Source organism: Syngnathus typhle, linkage group LG10 (genome assembly GCF_033458585.1).
Source record: "Syngnathus typhle isolate RoL2023-S1 ecotype Sweden linkage group LG10, RoL_Styp_1.0, whole genome shotgun sequence".
Lineage (NCBI taxonomy): Eukaryota > Metazoa > Chordata > Actinopteri > Syngnathiformes > Syngnathidae > Syngnathus > Syngnathus typhle.
In genome coordinates this window covers 13092980-13113904 of record NC_083747.1, presented here as the reverse complement: position 1 = coordinate 13113904, position 20925 = coordinate 13092980, and the positions used below count along the sequence as shown (strand labels likewise).

The window sequence follows — 20925 nt, the reverse complement described above, 5'->3', positions numbered from 1 at the left end:
ACCATAAAACAAGCGCTCCTTTGGCGCGCCGGCGTTTATAGTCTGCGGTTATGGCGTGCGTGGGCTTGCATTCAGTGGCTAGAAAATGTCTATACTAGCCACTAGCCTGTTGAGATGTGATATTGAGACCAAGGTACATTGTTTCAAAAGGTCTTATGCCATTGATGTGACATGTACAACTCAACGTAACACTTTTTCACTGCACTTTTTTGCGTGGTCTTATACTATCTTAACTGGGCTCACGTAATAGGGGGACTTTTCCTAACTTGTGCGACAATGTGGATTGAACTGTGGATTGGATCTGTGGAAAGCGTGCCACAGATGAGGAAAGCAATAGCAACAATTAACGACCTATCTAATGATAGCGGCCTAATCTCCCACCACTTTACCTGATAGCCCCGACATACAATATGAAGAAGACCCGAGTTTGCATATTTACTTGCCAGAAATTTCGTCGGCACCTTCGGTGACAGTGCCTCTGACCAGTTTTTGCATCTTTTCATCAGTTTACCAGTTATTGCAAAAGTCACTGTTGCGCCATATTACAGGATTCTGGTCTCCAGTATTTTGAATGGAAATTCAGTTGGTTCATTGTGAAGGCAGTCCTTTTCCTCGACACCTCCTTTCATGTGTCCGTGTACACGTGCCGGCGCAAAGGCAGCCGAGCATTAGGTCACGTTCAGACTCGTCTCATTCACCGGGCCGACGTGCATCTTTCAAGCCGTAGCCGAGTACAGTGCGGCTGCGGGAAATGTGGCTCCGGGAAGGCATGTGCTTGTTATGCTGCTCATGTCACGAGAGCGACAGCGAGAGAGGCTCCCTTGTTCTGAAGCAGCGCATCTCTTTTAATGGCATCATTCAGGCGGGAATGGAGTCCGGTGCGAGGCGCTGGACAGTCATGGCAACGGGCATAGCAACTGGGACCTGTGAAGGACATCTGGAATAAATTAGTTAGATAGGTGGCGGTGCTGCTTTCTGCTGCAGTCCTGCCGAGATGACAACCTCCCGTTTGTTTTCTCAGAGCCAACGGGAAGCATTTCGTCACCGTTTAAGTCTAGCTGGCCCCCCGATTTTGAGGATTTCCCAACCTTTGTTGGCGGCAGAATGCTTTACGGGCTCAGTGCGGAGGTGGGATCTGCAAGGTGGAGGGCTGCGCTGTTGTGGGGGTATTCACAGACCAGTTCAGTCAAGGCCAATCAGAGCGATTTCTTTCATTCCCATTAAATGTGATGTATTACAGTCTCCACATGGATTTGCGTATTGTGTTTTGCTACTCCACACCGACGAGCTAAACTCAAGGCAAGTTCTTATTTGGTGGCACTTGGAGAACAAAAGTGTAGCCTGGCTTCTATCTCTTGTTTTAGACTCTCACACACACACACAAACACACGCGTACGCACAAACACACACACGCACAAACACACACACACACACACAAAAAATAGATGCGATCCCCCCAACCGTAGATGGCTCTTCCTGTATCATACGAGCTGCGCCTTCAGCCCATTTGAGAAAGTAGGACAGAGCTGATGACCATATTTGGTAGAGGGGGGGCTTGGTCCCCCCTGCAGCCATCTTGCCTGCCAGGTCGCTGATGCTCTCGCTCGCTCCCTTGGCCTCTGGCGTCATCATCATCCATCCCCCCTGTTGCTCTTCTCCGTCTCACGCCAACCATTTGACTTCCTCCTCCGTCTCTTTCGCGATACCTACTTGAAACCTTTGGTTGCGACCTGATCTGGAAAGGCTGATTGAAAGCCCTAAACCTTGTTTGTAAAGGCCAAACACTTTGTTGAAAGCCCAACTTTAGTTTGCTCCCAACGGTTCGTTCCAAACTAGGCACATGCTGCTTCATGACTGATGTTTAATCCCCTGGTTGCGTTCCCTAATCAGCACAGCCCCAATGACACGGTTCAGCGTTCCCCAAACATGCACCGTCTTCTTCTCATTGTGCACCCGTTTTGTTCAAGCGTGAGCTTAATTTGCTGGAGCCTGTTTGCGATGGTGTGCACTGCTTCCGCTCCCTGGCAGCAGGTTGCATGAATACTTGAATGCAGGGCGCAAAACAGCTGGCGAGGAGCACCCAGGCCTCGCGCCCGCCCTTCTCCCACTAGAGTGGCTCGACTCTGCTCCGCATCAAGTGAGGAGCAGAATCGAATTGCCCCGTTGGCCGGTAATTTAGGAGAGTGGAGCAGAGCGGCTCCTGCACCGACTTTAACATTCCCATCGAGCCGGCGCTGTCTTCCTCAGACTGGGAGGAAACGGTGCCAGAACGCGCCGCCAGTCAAAGCAACTTCGGGACCGAACCGTCTGGGAGCGTCTCTTCCTGCTTAAGTTTGAATCATGACTTCCTTTGGAACCTATATTTTCTTAATTAGCTTACTATGTTGAGTTCTTTAGAGACTTGTGTTTTTTCCATTCTACTTTTTGATGTTGTTTCATATGATGCTTCTTCGTTTTGTCACAAAAGTCCCTCGCAAAACTGGCGCACCGCGTAGTTGCTAACTGGCTCTTTAATCAAGACTTGTGTGACTTAATATGCATTTTCAAATATGATTCTCCAAAGCATCGTTGCCACACGTCAATATGATATAACAAGCGGCTGTTCCACAGACGTCATCTGGAGTTGATATCGAGCTAGTGACAAGAAAAACGAGTTGCGTTGACTTAGTTCTCATCCTCTCTTTTGAAGAGGGTTTTTGATGGAGTTGGAAGTGCTGGTGGCAAAAAAACAAAAAACATCATTGGGTTTGAGGAAAGAATATTGCAAGAATCCAGTAATCGTGTAAAGGCCACATTTGTTTGATTTGAAGAAATTCAATCTGAGCTTGTGCGACTTGCCTAAAACGGAATCCCTGACCTCTTACAGGACACCCAAAAGAATATTCAGATTATGGCATCATGTCATTGCTTGCCGTCCGAGCATGGCGGCAAATCTGCACGACAAACTCGACGCTTCTTCCACGGCAACTTTTGAATCGACTCCCTGAAAAAGCGACGGCTCGGCTAACGACATATTTGCACGCTCGCCAAACAATCTGTTAAGGGAGGTTTGAAATATTTGTCGACATTCGCCGTACCGAAACGTTTGTCTGTGGAGGACACACAGATCTCGAGAGCTTGCAAATTGCAGGGAATATTTGCGCAGGCTGTTTGGGATTTCCGGTGTGTGTTTCAACAGGCGTCTGGGTGGATGTGTCTGGTGTCCGTATGAATTGCTGATGGCAGGTGGCTGCCCTGGGACCAGTTTTTCCCAGACACCAGATGGTCTCATGGCAGACGGGGGCCGGACGTCTTTTTTCCTCCTCCATATTTCAAAGCCGCCTTCTCCCTGCAACGCAACATTTTAAAGCCGCTCAACTGCTAAATTCAAAGACACCATAATAGAGCGGGGTTACATTTGAATTTTCATGTTGTTGTTTTGTTTTCGTTGCATCCATGCCACCACCTGCACTCTCCCTCTTTGTCTGTGCCAATTTTGGTCAATCCTTTCCATTTCCTGCCTCAGTTTTTGGCACACAATCTTTATTTTCAGATGTTGCAATTTTACAATTTTACTCAACATGATGATAGGTAGATGCAGAAAACAAAGAAAAACCCAAAAGACGGCCATTTTGGTTTGAAGTGGCCATTTTAGGGCTCTTTAGTGACCTTCTCTTTTCTTTCCTCCACTGTGCAGGTTGAATGCAACTGGCTGTGTGTGTGTGTGTGCGTGCGTGTGTATGTGTGTGCGTGTGCTGAACATGGCAGCGAGAAACTTCCAATAAGTCATCATCAGATGGTTATAGCTTGACCAAACATCTTGTCTGCGTGCGTGAAGACCACTCCCTCCAGATTGCGAGCCATCAATAATGTAGCACAAGTGCGCGGCATTCCGCTTATATCCAACTTCTGACTACTGTTAAAGGATAGTAATGAGGAAAGTGAATGAGAATCTAGATTTAAAAGCTGCCTTTAGCCCACTATATTAATGCTAATGCAAACCCATAATGGGAAATGCATAAAAATGGGAAATGCATAAAACCCCCAAGCAGCTGATTTTGTTTGGTATTGTATTATGTTGCTGTGTGGCGCAAGGCTGCAACACAAACAGAGCCGCGCTTTCTTCATCTGCGTCAGTAAAATTCGCGCCAACAAGTGGACAAAAGCATCCGAGGAGCAAAGTGTGGCATCCGCGGCGCCGGGTCTACGTGCGAGTGTGTTTTGACTTGATTAGCGGCCATCTTTGATGCAAGCCAGACGTTTTCAAGTGTTTGTTGTTGCCGGCGTGTTGTTTGCTCGCCGTTATCACGGCGGCCCAGACCGACGAAGCCCTTTAGTGGCGCATTACCCGCGTTAGCATGAAGATTGGCGGGCCTTGCATGTGTGTTTCGCCCCCCCCAAGGGAATATGTTTTGCCATATGCGTGCGTGCGCTTCCAGTCAGCAGGTGGCTGCGGCGGTGTTTGCCGACGCGAGCCGTTAGGTAATCACTCTGATCTATTCCCGAACCGGTGTGTGTCATTATATATAGCATTATCCTCTTTGCCACCCACTCGCTATTCTCTCCTTCTCTTCCCGGTGCACTTACTCTATTTTCCGCCTCCCCTCACAGAGTCCTCCAGCCGCCGCACTCCCACACTCGCTCCATCGGGCCGGTGTTGTGCTTGATTTGGTTCCCCCGTGAGATTTTGTTCCCCCTGCCGCGGGAGCGCGCACGCCTTTTTGGAAAGCAAAAACCGATGTCGTACGGCGTCGTACGGCGTCAGCACTACGTTGTTTTCAATAAAAAACATGAAGAACTCACGTTTGCGTCAGTCAATTTTAATTTTTATAAGGGATTATTCTCATTTGATGTCTTTAAATTCATCCGCGTTTTGCCATTGAAGCGGGGTGCGTTCAAAGACCAGTCGTACAGACGGAATACTCATTCATTCACCAAAAAGCAACAATATAATTATGTGAGCTCTTTGCATAAACCTCGATGCAAAGAAACTCCTCTTTTTGGGTTTACAAAGGAGACTTAAGTCTTAATTGTGATCATCATTCATCCATCCATCCATTTTATTTTATTACTCAGGTATTTTCAAAGCAAATTAATATTGTTGCATTTATTAATTTGCTTTAACATGACAGCGCAATATAATTAAAAGCTGACACGATAGCAATGTCAAACGTGTTCATTTAAGAAAAAGCCACACACGTTTTGTGATCAAATCTTTCATAACGAGAATGATTTGAGTGAATTGATTTGGATGAATAATTGAGAAGAAAGTTCAGTTCTGAAGGCTCCTTTTGTCCCAAGCAAAGTGACAGATGGTGGGGAGGGGGGATAAAAATTGTAACAAGAACTCTATAAAAAATGTCAAGTCGTGAGTATATGTTTACCCCCCCCCCCCTTTTTTTTTTATTTTGAGAACGGTGAGTGCTGGACTCCAGCAGTTTTTCTTCTGTCTTCCTGGGGGTCCTTTCAGGTTGTGTGGAAAATTTGAACAGGTTCCCTCATTCCTAGGCCAAATTACAGGGGGGGAACAAATCCTCACAGCTGCCCCGTGAGAATATGTTCCCCCCCCTTATTTTGAGAACGGTGAGTGCTGGACTCCAGCAATTTATTTTCTGTCTTCCTGGGGGTCTGTTCAGGTTGTGTGCCAAATTTGAACAGGTTCCCTCATTCCTAGGCCAAATTACAGGGGGGGAACAAATCCTCACAGCTGCCCCGTGAGAATATGTTCCCCCCCCCTTATTTTGAGAACCGTGAGTGCTGGACTCCAGCAATTTTTTTTCAGTCTTCCTGGGGGTCCTTTCAGGTTGTGTGGAAAATTTGAACAGGTTCCTTCATTCCTAGGCCAAATTACAGGGGGGGAACAAATCCTCACAGCTGCCCTGTGAGAATATGTTCCCCCCCCTTATTTTGAGAACGGTGAGTGCTGGACTCCAGCAATTTTTTTTCTGCCTTCCTGGGGGTCCTTTCAGGTTATGTGGAAAATTTGAACAGGTTCCTTCATTCCTAGGCCAAATTACAGGGGGGGAACAAATCCTCACAGCTGCCCTGTGAGAATATGTTCCCCCCCCTTATTTTGAGAACGGTGAGTGCTGGACTCCAGCAATTTTTTTTCTGTCTTCCTGGGGGTCTGTTCAGGTTGTGTGCCAAATTTGAACAGGTTCCCTCATTCCTAGGCCAAATTACAGGGGGGGAACAAATCCTCACAGCTGCCCTGTGAGAATATGTTCCCCCCCCTTATTTTGAGAACGGTGAGTGCTGGACTCCAGCCGTTTTTTTCTGATGATTTGTGCAGTGATACCATTATTACTGCACTTTATCAATTTTTTTGGCCTTATTTTGGTCAAACAACTTTGTTTCTTAATCACATAACATACATCAAAAATTATAACTTTGAACTTTATTAAGAAAAAAAAAAGTTTTTTTTTAAATAATAAAATAAAATGGAAAAAATACAAATTTTAATTAAAAAAAAGCAAAATGGTCTTCAAGCAAGCTTCAAATATTTAGCATTTAATTTCTGTACATGCTGTACACAAAAAAGAGCCTTCGGTTGGAGGCTCCCCGACACATACAAGATGGAACCACCTGCAACACTCGTCACACTGAATCTGGTAAACAAAGAAAAAAGCAAGATCATACAATGCAGCACATTTACAATAATTTACAACGAATGTGTAATTCAATATATTTCTTAATCATCACATGCATTAGTTAACAAGACCTGACATAATTACCCATCTGTTGTCTGTGTCATGTGTAGCTTCCCCACAAACACAGCACAAGTTGGAGTCCAGCACTCACGGTTCTCAAAATAAGGGGGGGGTTCATATTCTCACAGGGCAGCTGTGAGGATTTGTTCCCCCCCTGTAATTTGGCCTAGGAATGAAGGAACCTGTTCAAATTTTCCACATAACCTGAAAGGACCCCCAGGAAGGCAGAAAAAAAATTGCTGGAATCCAGCACTCACCGTTCTCAAAATAAAGGGGGGGAACATATTCTCACAGGGCAGCTGTGAGGATTTGTTCCCCCCCTGTAATTTGGCCTAGGAATGAAGGAACCTGTTCAAATTTTCCACATAACCTGAAAGGACCCCCAGGAAGGCAGAAAAAAAATTGCTGGAGTCCAGCACTCACCGTTCTCAAAATAAGGGGGGGGAACATATTCTCACAGGGCAGCTGTGAGGATTTGTTCCCCCCCCCTGTAATTTGGCCTAGGAATGAAGGAACCTGTTCAAATTTTCCACATAACCTGAAAGGACCCCCAGGAAGGCAGAAAAAAAATTGCTGGAGTCCAGCACTCACCGTTCTCAAAATAAGGGGGGGGAACATATTCTCACAGGGCAGCTGTGAGGATTTGTTCCCCCCCTGTAATTTGGCCTAGGAATGAAGGAACCTGTTCAAATTTTCCACATAACCTGAAAGGACCCCCAGGAAGGCAGAAAAAAAATTGCTGGAGTCCAGCACTCACCGTTCTCAAAATAAGGGGGGGGGAACATATTCTCACAGGGCAGCTGTGAGGATTTGTTCCCCCCCTGTAATTTGGCCTAGGAATGAAGGAACCTGTTCAAATTTTCCACACAACCTGAAAGGACCCCCAGGAAGACTGAAAAAAAATTGCTGGAGTCCAGCACTCACGGTTCTCAAAATAAGGGGGGGGAACATATTCTCACGGGGCAGCTGTGAGGATTTGTTCCCCCCCTGTAATTTGGCCTAGGAATGAGGGAACCTGTTCAAATTTGGCACACAACCTGAACAGACCCCCAGGAAGACAGAAAATAAATTGCTGGAGTCCAGCACTCACCGTTCTCAAAATAAGGGGGGGGAACATATTCTCACGGGGCAGCTGTGAGGATTTGTTCCCCCCCTGTAATTTGGCCTAGGAATGAGGGAACCTGTTCAAATTTTCCACACAACCTGAAAGGACCCCCAGGAAGACAGAAGAAAAACTGCTGGAGTCCAGCACTCACCGTTCTCAAAATAAAAAAAAAAGGGGGGGGGGGGTAAACATATACTCACGACTTGACATTTTTTATAGAGTTCTTGTTACAATTTTTATCCCCCCTCCCCACCATCTGTCACTTTGCTTGGGACAAAAGGAGCCTTCAGAACTGAACTTTCTTCTCAATTATTCATCCAAATCAATTCACTCAAATCCTTCTCGTTATGAAAGATTTGATCACAAAACGTGTGTGGCTTTTTCTTAAATGAACACGTTTGACATTGCTATCGTGTCAGCTTTTAATTATATTGCGCTGTCATGTTAAAGCAAATTAATAAATGCAACAATATTAATTTGCTTTGAAAATACCTGAGTAATAAAATAAAATGGATGGATGGATGAATGATGATCACAATTAAGACTAAAGTCTCCTTTGTAATATATACTCCTTGTAGCCTGTACCCAAAAAGAGGAGTTTCTTTGCATTGAGGTTTATGCAAAGAGCTCACGTAATTATATTGTTGCTTTTTGGTGAATTATTGAGTATTTCGTCTGTACGACTGGTCTTTGAACGCACCCCGCTTCAATGACAGAACGCGGATGAATTTAAAGACATCAAATGAGAATAATCCTTTATAAAAATTAAAATTGACTGACGCAAACGTGAGTTCTTCATGTTTTTATTGAAAACAACGTAGTGCTGAAGCCGTACGACGCCGTACGACATCGGTTTTTCGCTTTCCAAATAAGGCGTGCGCGCTCCCGCGGCAGGGGAAACAAAATCTCACGGGGGAACCAAATCAAGCACAACACCGGCATTTGCTCCGACTGGATATATTAGCGCACCCCGTTGTTTGTCTCTGCTCTCTTGACATTTCGCTTGTCATTTCCCATCGCTTTCCGTCATCAAGACTGGCACCCCGCCGGTGTTTGGAGCCCAAAACATCTCGTCTCTTCCTGTCTTGACTTCCATCACATCACGTGTGTACGCAGAGTATGCTTCTTTGACAGCCACAGCAACGCAAGACTACAACGTGTGCGTACGTGCGCGCGTACGTACGATGTCAATAACTCACCTGAGCAAGCGGCGGGGTGGGGCGAGAGTAAATCGGGCAGAGTGAAAGATAGCCAAGCTTGACAGGCTGCATTTTCAAGGTTTAGGGTTAAATCAGTTACTATTTTAGCATGAATATGATAAAAGAGTTCAACTGTCTTTTGTATCCTTCACGACGTCGTTTATATTTAACCTGTTGTCTACATTAACATGTAAATCGTCTTATAATCTTGTCAACACACAGGTTTTTGTATTAGTCATGCCATATAAAACCCCGTCTGGGTTTATTGGAGACGTGCCAACAATTTCATTATTTTATACAGTGTGCGCACAATGTGTTTTATTAATGGCGCATACTGTAAACGCCATCGTGTCACATCCTATTCTGCTCGCAGGCATTCAGTGATTTATATAGTCCATAATTTCATGGTCATTTGCATGAAATCACATTGTATGTTCTGTTTTGCATGTACATATCTGGTCATCTTAATGAATTCATTATGGATTAAAAAAAGTTGTTTAAAAAAAGAAAAAGGTCTGCCGGCGGAATACATAAAGGTGACTGTTCCTGACAAATAGCAATTAAACTAAACCTAACCCAGGCGGCGTCAAAGCCGAACGAGCTATGCTAATGCGAGATGCGCTCATTTTCCTCATTTTCTGGATGAAGTGGCGCTCGGCCTCACGTGACGTGCTATTATGCATGCGCTTGTTCAGCCAGGGCCACTCGTTTACCCAACAGCAGAGCAAATCAAATGCTAATTCTGCATTAGAATATGGCTGTAGCAGCTCTTAGCATATGCTAGCGTCTATTAGCATAGAGCGCGAACCACTTCAGCGTAGAAAAGAATGGCGAGGGGCCCAATGAAGCCATTCAGTGTCACGCACATTTGTGGAGATGCACACTCTGTTTCAGAGGTCCACCTGCATAAAATACAATTTTATCACAACCATGAAAAGCGCCTTATAATTGTCACCCACTACTACATATTTGGGATTCAATAGTAACACTGAAGCCATCGTGTTGTGGCAGCTAATCTGCCTTGGGCACCTCATCATCACGACGTCATCAACCACCGTGTGGACTGCGATCAGTCCAGGGTGAAACCCGACCCGGGATCGGCTCCGAATAACCCGACAGCGAGCCTCGTGAGCAAAAAGCCGCGGATAGAAATTTTAATAACTGATCTGCCGTTAGGCGAGGGGAACGTGCCAATCGGACATTAAAATTTGACCCGATAATACGATTCGGTTCCAGAGGGCGCCGAAATGATTTATCATTTCTCACAGGTGACACTTTTGATGTTGTTGAGACACTCGCCGCCTCTCGCCGCTCGTCGACCTTGAGCCGAGTCCCGTCACGGGAAAAATGACGGACCGCAGTGTCAAAAATCAATGGACACTCGAGCATAAAAAGAGGCTGTTTATTGACACATTTCATTTACTCTTAGCGGGAGGCCTCCCGTCAGCTAATTTCTACTTTTAATGCGTATGATGAAATTTTGATAAGAGCTTCTAGTAAATGTGATGGTGTTTTAAATGTTTAGAAATAGTTTAACAGTCAACGGTAAACTAAAATAAAAAAAGTCACAAAAGTCGTGTTGCTAGGCGTCTCTCCCCCAAAATCTAATTTTGCTAAACTGCAAGCATGTTGTAGTCAAATTCAACTCGTGCCTTGTTTGTCACGTAAAGGAAGGACGGAAAATAATGGGGGTGGTAGATGCCGAAGTATTGAGCAGCCGTCTTTTGCGCATTTCACTGCTCTCCTCGCCTCGTGCCCTCTGCACTCAGCCTTTTTCAGCTTCATTAGCGCAACGTCTCCACAAGCCAATTTTAGCAACGTCCGGCCATTTCTTTGCACCGTCTCAACGACGGGGATGAAATTTGGAGCGATATCGATCATTAGCACTCCCGTCTCGTGAAAAAATGTAATTACGAGACTAATTTGATCTGGTTTCAAGTGGCGCTACTTGAACGACTCCAGTCAGCAGTGGACAAACTGTTGCCGGTGAATTGAATTCCCATAAACGGCTGCGAATTCAACTTTTAATCCAATATATACAATTGCAATCTAAAGCAGCCCGGCTGGGAGATATACACCGCCTTGGGATTAGCATAATAAAATACCGCCGTTTAGAGGCGGGGCTTTTTTCCCCCCTTCTTTTTATCGTTTAGTGTTTGCTACAGTTATTGCGGCTCGGCAGTTCAATTGAAAAAGCCCCGTTCACACTGATGAAATCATTTTGCCTTAGCAGAGGCAGAAAAGTCATTTCCCGCTGCGCGGCCTCCTCCGGCAGTGTGACAAACTACACGTCTAAAAATAAAGTGTGCTGGAGAAAAGATGGCGGCACACCAAGGTCATGAACTGCATATCAGCCGCAACGCCTGACGGCGATGGAATAGCAATCGGTTATACGAGACGGGCGCCAATCGGTTGCCTGTTGGTCAATCTCTTTGCCGATTTCAATGATCACCGATTGCGTGCACCTATATTTGAACCCTTGCAGTTATAAGTGTACCTAATGTTGTTAAAGTTAAAGTTAAAGTCCCAATGATCGTCACACACACATCTGGGTGTGGTGAAATTTGTCCTCTGCATTTAACGCATCCCCGTATGATTTTGATCCATCCCCTGGGGGAGAGGGGAGCAGTGGGCTGCAGCGGTGCCGCGCTCGGGAATCATTTGGTGATCTAACCCCCCAATTCCAACCCTTAATGCTGAGTGCCAAGCAGGGAGGCAACGGGTACCATTTTTATAGTCTTTGGTATGACCCGGCCTGGGTTTGAACCCACAACCTTCCAGTCTCAGGGCGAACACTCTACCACTAGGCCACTGAGCTGGTGTCTAGAGAGTGCGCATGCACACCCAAATACAGGGGGTCCTTGGTTTACGACGGTTTCGACTTATGCTGTTTCATGTTTACGACACACGTCTCATATACCGTATTGGCCTGAATATAAGACGGTGTTTTTTGCATTGAAATGAGACCTAAAAAGTGGGGGTTGTTTTATTTTCGGGGTCTAGACATTATACCCATTCACAACGCTACATGGCGCCAGATATCTTTAAAGCGAATGCTGAACTTAACTCCCCAGGCCAAAGCGAACCCCTGTCACGAAGAAAAAATAAATAAATAGCGGTAGCACGAAGAAGAAAAATAAAAAATAGCGGTAAGAAATAAAATAAAGTAAGAGATCTTTTTTCAAACTTGAGTCTTGAAAAAGAGGGTGTCATCTTATAATCAGGGCCGTCTTATATTCGGGTCAATACGGTATTTAAAGCCTTTTTTTGACCTCAGCAGTTTTGCGTCGTAAGCGTCGTGAAAGCGTTGTAAGATTCTAAACCCGCAGGGACTAGTTGGTGCGCACGGCGGAAGAATACACTGCGAGAGAGCCTGTGGACCAGGAAAGACGGCGTTACCCACTCACATGGCATACGCCATTTTGGACTGTTGCGTAATCTTGCTCTTGCAACGCCCCTTCCAGTGTAAAAGCCAATCACAGGAATAAAGTTAAGGAATTCTTTTCTCTTTTTTATATTACAGTACTGTTTCATTTTATTACTGTTCCGACTTACACCGAAATTCGGTTTACGTCACCGCGTTGGAACGGATTGACATCGTAAACTGAACAGTCCTGTATATTTTTGTTACATAGTTAACAGACTTGTATCAAATTGTAATTATGTGTGCAAGAGTTGTGACCCCCCCCCCCATGTGCTCTGACACCAAAACTGTCAGCACGTCTGACTTACTGACTTAAGGGTTCCAGACTACAAAGCTTCTCCAGACTGATTTTGAACACAAAAGTTCTCTGCTATTTTTGCAACAGCATCGAAAGTAAAATTCCACACTTAGCCCGAGGTGCAATCCCGCCAATAATGCCCGGACTGTTAAAAAAATGAATTAAACCAGATAATTACAATGTTGCCTTGATTTCTCTAAATTGGTTTTATTAAGCTTTTTAGCGCTTTTAGCGCCTAAATGAAGCGAAAAGCAAAAAGTTGTCGCATCAGCCGAGGGGATGAGAAGGGATAAACATTTAGCGACAAAAAGTCTCGCTTTTGCAAATCTAACATCTGATCGCTTCAATTAAAGCAATTGAAGTTGCACAAAAAAGCCAATCGACGGAATGTGTCAAAGAATTCCGTAGAGCCGGCAAAGTCACCTAAATCCAACACGAGGCCGATTAAAGGCTTCATTTGTTGCATACGCTTGTGTGCGACCCCCCCCCCGCATCAGCCACCGGCTTCCTCCTCCAATCAACAGCATGTAAGAGTTGATGTTAAAAGGCTGTCGGGGCGCTCCGCATTAATACGTGGCTAATTAGCAGCAGGCGGCGCCGTCACAGCCGCCGCTCCGCGACACAACGCGTCGACGTCTCGTCCTACTTATTGTGCCGACTTCGCCGCGCAGTCGGGATGGATTTGTCTTTCGCCGGCATAGTCAGGATGGATTTGTCTCTCGCTCGCGGCGGGCTGAAAACAAAGCCGAAATGAGCACGCCGGCAAATTAGAATAGATGAGAGCGCAGCGCAACGAGCGAGCGAGCCTTGCTCTCAGTTCTCAGTCAGCACTAATACAAACACAATTTCGTCAAGATGGGCCTGTTTATTCTTTGGCTTCTTGCAAAGTTCCCACTGCAAATGCTGTCGTCGGCGGCGCAGGTGGTGAGCCATGTCAGGGACGCTTTGCTGCCTTTCACTTTGCGTGGGCGACGCATCGTGGTGCCACCGTCGGAAATGAAGCCCCCCGAAACTTTGAGTCATTTGCTTCAAACTGGTTTCTTAGCAACAAGGGGTGGTCCGACTTGCTCAGTTCACTTCCGTCTCTCTTCATGACAAGGTTGGTGACACGTGCAAAATTGTTCGCTCTCTTTGTGGACAATAAGACCACAAAAACGATTTCTGGTGGTGTGTGTAATATGATCATTAGCAGAGCATCAGAATCCCCTCAAATGGGATGAAGTGACTCTTTTTGTGATGTAATTCAAAGTCTGTTTTACCTGCGCCAGCAGCTTCCCCTCCACCATCGGCGCCACCGCCTCCATCCGTCACCCTCGAATCTGTTGCCACAGCAGCAACAGCGTGACAAGGAGAGACGAACCAAATGTCATGTGAGTCATTGGGTGCGCAATCTGTGTGTGCTTGTGGAGACGTCCGTCCGCGGCTGCAAGAAGACAAAGCCGCTCCCTGCTACGGCCAACCTTCCAACCAAACGGGATTCTGTGCGCTCGTTGATGCCGAGCGGCCCTCCCAGGCGAAGGCGTTACCCAACCAAAGCCATGAGAACCCGGTCTGCAGGCATGCTGACCATTCCGTTGTGTTACCTCAAAATAAAAGACAACCGCATCCAGTCTTCATTAATATAAAAAAAAATGCAGATAGCCCCCCACACATTGATGCTGCCCCACTTGCCTTTAAGTAAAACAACACCTGCTTACAATACAAAAGTATGCCAATTGCACGAAAAGGAACGTACGCTTCTTCGTCTCACAACAGAAACACGAGGCTCTCCAAGAAGACCCTCACAAGTGCGTTCCTCAGAAGAAAAAAAAAAAGGCACTGAAACCTCAGGAGAGGCAGTTCAAAAGAAGTAGAAGGGGAAAAAAAAATTCTCGCATGGCAGCATCCGCGTTTGCGGGGGGTTGGCATGGGGTGGGGGGACAAGTGCAAAGAAAGCAGAAAGTAATACTGTCGTGTAATATCCTGAAACAAGGCTTTTCCCCTCCCCCCAAGAAAATATTCCACATCCGCTGCGACAAGACCCACCATTTCCTCTTCTTCTTTTTTCTTTTTTTCTCGCTGTCCTTTTGTAACAACACAATGTAATCATAACGTGATGTAACGTGATGTGATCCAGCCACCTTTCTTGAAGCCCCTTTCAAATGTTTCAACTCATCAAAGAAAAGTCACAAGGCGAGTGCAGGGCGAGTGGGGAGCATCCTAATAGTGATTAAACCACTTGAGCCCCCACCCACCGTCCCTTCACACATTGCTGTTTCCACATAAGGGGAAGCAAGCCAACCAATTCTTGTAGTGCATCAGCAGCGTTGTCATTGGTTCTACTCGATCCTGCGCTGACGGCAAAAATACACCGGAGTCTTGTACAGTGGCAGAGCTAGAGGGGAACCCGCACGTGACTGATCCCCCCCCCCCCCTTCTTGAAATATCCCTCGACCACGCCATTTATTGACTTTTGGGTATTTTCATTGTTTTTCTTTTTCTTGCAGTATTTTTTTCCCCACATTTCCAGCCATTCCACAAGGGAAACATATCATGAATAATTTTTTTTTGCGAACCCCCTGAGATATCCTTGGCCACAAACAACAAAATCCTAGGTCTCTTTGCCAGTGGTCTTCCACTGATCCAGAAATCATGAGCACGGCAGTCTACAAAAATTACCGTGATATTAAAATGATTGCCACGGCAGTGTTTGTCAGCTTGATGAAAATCTACCAGAGCGTTGTATCATGTAATATTTTCTTGATGAAGCAGCATGTGGCGCGTGGCCTGAGGTTGTTTTCGAACGTCCTGTTCCGAGTGGCCGAGTGCAAATAATTGTTTGTGATGATACAGCTTGTGTTACATATGCGATTGCAGCCGCACGGCAGCGTACGGAATGCTGCAGTTTTTGTCGTCACCCGCGAGAGCGAAAATGCCGCTCAGGTTGCCGAGGAAATACGGCGGGCGAGGGGGGTGAAGCGGAGACAAAATGCAAGGGAGGGAGAATAAGCGACGGAGGGGTCGCAAGGTCAGACGTGGGCAAGATGAAAAGAAGAAGCTGGTGGGAGGAAGGCTCACTTCCTCTTTACATCTCCTCGGCTGTCGGAGCCGCGCTGCCATTCCGATACACGTGGCAACAAAATTTAAATGAAATTGTTTTCATTTCATCACCTTGACGTGTGCTTCAAAAATTAGCCGCAGTTTAATCTCTTAAATGCTTGGCTATTCAAATGGTTCAAAGTGCTACCTTCCTTCCATCCTTCCTTGCTTGCTTCCTTGACTTCCTGAAAAAGTTGACTTCCAAAGTGTCTTCCCACTTTAGTTCCACTTTTTAATGTGACACTTAGACAGTATTTGTCATTTTATAGCACCTGCCAGGCTCATAATAGAATCATTTGGGCTAATACAGTGCTTCTCAATTATTTTCTGTTACGCCCCCCCCTAGCAAGAAGAAAACTATTCGCGCCCCCCCTTCCCCACCGTGACTATCCTAACTTGTCTTGTAAGTCGTAAAATGTTGCACTGTCGCAAACGTCACAGAAGTAACAATGAGAGCGCCACTGCCCCCTGCTGTGAAGATTCGCAATTACACTTTATTCTAGTACTGCCAAAAAAAAAAGCCTGTTCCCCAGGGTCACACGCGCCCCCCCAGGAATAGCACCGCGCCCCCCAAGGGGGGCGCGCCCCACTATTTGAGAAGCACTGGGCTAATAACAGTGATCATTTATTTGCAGGTAAGTGAGTTCCTTGATAGCTTCAAATAGTGAGTAAATGTCATCAACTTGAGATGTACGTAAGGATTGCGTTGCCTTTATGTAGCAGATGACAAAATGTTAGCTTTCATTGTGTAGCCTTCATGACGCTAAGGAGAAGAACACGTCTCGCTTCAGGAGTTAGCGTTGCGTTGCACCGCTAGAGGCAAGATAAAAAGATGGCCGCATGAAATGTTAACTGCACTCGAGAGTTTCTGTCTTGTGATGTAAGAACTTTTCCGTTTGACGTGTTATCATTTTAAATACAAGCCGCCGCGTCGGATGACAAAATATCGGGTGGACTTCGTCCGTGGCCGGATTTTATCCGATTTGCATGGGACGGTATAATCGACGTCGGCGTTGGTGATATTACCGCGTCCCTCCTCCGTTTGAATCTGGTTTTGCATTTTTGCCTTATGGTGATTTATTCGATGCGCCCCAGCCAAGATGGCATTTTACCTTCGCCGCGCTCAAATAAACATTGCCAAATGCAAATAGAGGCACACCGCGCCGAGCGGCTTCCAGGTAGAGATCCACATCAAATGAATAAATCAACGTGTGCTCCAAATGTTCCCGCTCCCCTTCAAGTCTGGGACAAAAAACGGTGTGCACAAATTGGGGGGGGGGGGGGGGGGGGGGCGTGGGGAGGGGTAAATTGGGGATACAAATCTGCCGCAAAGTTAGACAAAAAAGGGATAAAAAGGAACAAAGAGCCGTAAAAAGTCAGAGCCAAGAGACTCGCAGCGATGGGGAGATTAGAAAAGTGAGTGTCAAAAGGGGAGATGGAGGATTAGCCCATAGAAAGTCACTGCAACAACATGACAGAAGGGGAACACTTGGTGAACTGAAAAGCCATCTGTGCGTCCACGTCCAGTTGGGCTGCTCGGCGTTCTTTGGCCCAGGGGGAAAATGCAAGTGGCAAACTTTGTTTCTGTAAGCATGAGGGGGGGCACAATAAGGGTTTATAAAACAATAAACAAACATTCCTAGAAAATCACTATGTCTTATCACAGCGGGTCAGTACAAGATGTTTGAAGTGGAATCATTTCATGCTTGCATTGATGTAGATTAGGGGTGTCCAAACTACGGCCCGCGGTTCAGTTTTTATTGGCCCGCAGCAAATTCTGAAAACATAATTGAATATGGCCTGCACAAGAAGCTTGAGCTCAACTCTGTTGCACTTCTCAGTTTCCACACTAGATGGAGCCCGCCACACAAAGCGTTTGACGTCCCATTAGCCCCCCCCCCCCCCGGAAGAGAAGCGAACGCGCAGCATTTGACGTCCGATTACCCCCCCCTCGGAAGAGAAGCGAACGCGCAGCGTTTGACGTCCGACAGCACAGATGTTCGGCCCAAAAAGCCCCTCGCGCTTCTTGCTCGCGCCCCTTGCGCCCCTTGCGCCCCTTGCGCCCCTTGCGCCCCTTGCGCCCCTTGCGCCCCTGCTCTTGTCCTTCGCGCCTCTGCGCCCTGCGCGCCTTCCTCTATCTGTTCTCCCCCATCATTTGTACCTCGTAAGACAACAGCTGCGGTTCGAGTCTCACTTTACTGGTTACTTCCGATGCCCTTAAAAGGGCATGAACATAGGTCTTCCCTGTCACCGACGAATGGCCCTTCCATATTCTAAGTACCTACACATTACTGAAACTAGAGCTTCTCTGTACCGCAAAAATAGCTTAGGGTCTTCTCACTGCTGCAAGGTCGCCATTTAAGGTGACATACAGAATCCAAAATTTACCTCAATATGAATTGATCTCATAGGGAAGAAATGTCGAATGGTTTCATGGTATGTCTTGCGCTCGACTTTGAAGGTTTACGGTAGTGCATCTGACACGCACGCACACGCGCACACACACGCACACACGCACGCACACACACACACACACACACACACACACACACACACACACACACACACACACACACACACACACACACACACGCACACAAACGTGCCAAAGTCAGCCATGTTGCAAGGCTGCGGCGCTGTTGAAATTCTGCCCAAGCCGTTCCACTCCCAGATTCAATTACGGGAATGATTCATCCCGCCATTATGACGACTGTCACATTTTGTTGTGTCACACAATAAGGCAGAGAGGGGAAAACAAACCATTCGCCAGAGCCCCCCCCCCCCCCCAAGCTTCCCTTCCTCACCCTCCTCCTCCCCGCCTCAAGCTGCCCTCCTCCATCCGACTTGTTTTTGTCTTTTGGCTCCCCCCCCCCCCCCCCCGCCTTCCTCGCCTTAGTCTTCATTCATCCTCTGCTCATCTCCGGCCGGTACAAGGCCAGATAGCCTTTCTGATTTTCTCCAAGCGCCACCCCACCTCACCCCGCCTCACCCGTCTCCCGTCCAGCTTGTCCTCCATCATTCTCTTCTCACTCCCACCTCTTCTCCTTGGTCTTTCTCTCTCTCTCTCGAGATAATTAGGATCTCTGATTTTATGCTTCTCTCTTTCATAACAGACACTGCAGACGCAATATGCAGGCAGCCAAGTCCACTCTCACGCACGCGCACGTGCACGCGCACACGCACACGCACACGCACACAATAGGCATTTGCATACACGCGCGGCAAGATGAATGCCCCCTGATTTCTCTTTTCTTCCCGGCTGCATTTGCAGGCAGGAGATTTTTTAAATATTTCTCTGCTTTTGCCTTTTGTGTGTTTGTCGGTGGCATGCAGGGTGGCTTGCGCCATGAGAGGCGCGCGTGTAGTCTTCGGTACAACAAGAGGAATGGGGGTGCAGCCGGGGCGGGTAACTGCGGTGGCGATACAATTGAATATTAAATTTATATTTGAGTCTTTGGCGGGAGAGTTCTATGTTTAGCGGTTCACAAACCTTGAAGCAATCCAAAAAGACAGATAATAACATTACTCACAGGCATATATTCTTTATCCTCTGTGTAGAAGGACCTACTATATGACTAAAATGAACTGCGTAAGTGCCCTGTAGTTTTATGATCGTGTGTTGGAATGTTGGTGTGGTCCTTCAAATGGCTTGAAAAGTACAATCTCTGTATTGTAATCATCCTTCCATCCATCTATCTATTGTCCTCGTCTGTCCATCCCACGTCCCCCTCCCTCCTGCATGTATGACAAGCACAATAGGCGTGTTCGCCGCCTACCACAAAATCATTTCCTGGCTGAGAGGCTTGACACCAGATGTAATACTATACCAGATAGAGACTCATTGCTCATCTACTTTTATCTGCACCAACTCACCAAAATCACCTCAAGCCTAATGTGGATGGATGTCTTGAATACATTAGACTGGGAACCAGATAAAACAAGCGGCTCGTGTCCAAGTGGAAATGATAACGTGCGCCAGCCTGCCCGCCCATTTTAGATCCGCATCAATTACAGCCTATTATGAGAGCCGGGCAGTCAGCACGTACGTTCCGATCTCGCTAGCAACTTCAAAACGACATATTCCAGGAAAAAAATAATTGATCCAATGGTTGTCTGTGCCTTGTGATACGTTGGCGGCACGTCCATGACCTCGCCTGCCTCTCACTTCAGGTCAGCCGAAGAGTAAATGGCTGTCCTGTATCTCGGCATCAGAACGTCCTTCCAGACAGGCGAATGAATGCAGCGTCGCTTTGTTATCGGTTCGCCAGGCTCCTGGGATGGAAGCCATGCGCTCATCAAGCGATGGAGCCTTCGGAGGAATCAATCAGCAACTTGTAGCCGTAGGTTGAGGAGGAGCCACCGCTTGCCGGGAGCTTAAATTACGACGATCTCGCCGTCTCGCTTGATCATATCTCTGGGCGGCGTCAGTGAAAATTATGTAAACATGGCGGCAGGCAAAGTGTCTGTTAAGGTGCTCTTTCTCCTCCGACTCGCTCCTCTCTCTCATTCCAGCCAACCACTTTCCAATCTCCTCAGCCCGGGCATTCAATTTTGCTTCTTCGATTCCCTCGCCGGCCTTAGTAGTCAATTCCCCTGGCCTAGCTTTCCTCACTCTGGATTCCACGCCCCCTCCCTCGCCCCCCACCCTCCCCCCCCACCCTCACCCCTCTGCCGGGAGTACAGATGCTGTTATTTTCCCCCTTCTAATGCTGTCAATAGCCCTCAGTAGCAATGAAATAGTGGCCCGTTTCCATCTCCCTTTATTGATAAAGACGTAGAGGCCTCACTCCGAGGGCTTTTCGTCATCTGCCTTTCGGTAATAGCCAATCAGACAGCCTGGCTCAAATGCTGGCCCTCTTCCGGGATAGGCTACCCACGACGTTTTGATTGAGTGCGGCTGCGGGGCCACCTCTATGGCGCCTGATCGATACGCCATCACGCTGACACTCTGCGAGTGCACGCCATGAACATGCTGAGGCCCGGTTGGCTCGGCAACAGCAAGGCCGCACATTTGACACCAAAGGAACTCAAATTTGTTTTCATGGTGCTTTTACCGCAGCTGGACCAAAGAGGTTCACACAAAAAAAGAAAGAATGGATAATATCATGACATGCACGCTACTACCGTGGTGA

The 20925-nt window shown here is 46.9% G+C and overlaps 1 protein-coding gene and 1 long non-coding RNA gene across 6 annotated transcripts in view; one reads left to right on the top strand and one right to left on the bottom strand.

Annotated features, from left to right (window-relative positions):
- The window catches only part of grik5 (glutamate receptor, ionotropic, kainate 5), an 82349-nt gene that overhangs the window by 28410 nt on the left and 33014 nt on the right, over positions 1 to 20925 (top strand). The window lies entirely within an intron of this gene.
- On the bottom strand, positions 2742 to 14114 carry LOC133161342 (uncharacterized). Of its 2 annotated transcripts, XR_009716070.1 has the most exons (3): positions 13975 to 14114; positions 3078 to 3328; positions 2742 to 2983 (listed from the first exon to the last, which is right to left on the bottom strand). It is a non-coding gene; the product is annotated as an uncharacterized LOC133161342 (long non-coding RNA). The 2 variants fall into 2 exon arrangements; XR_009716069.1 differs by having other exon boundaries at positions 2742 to 3328.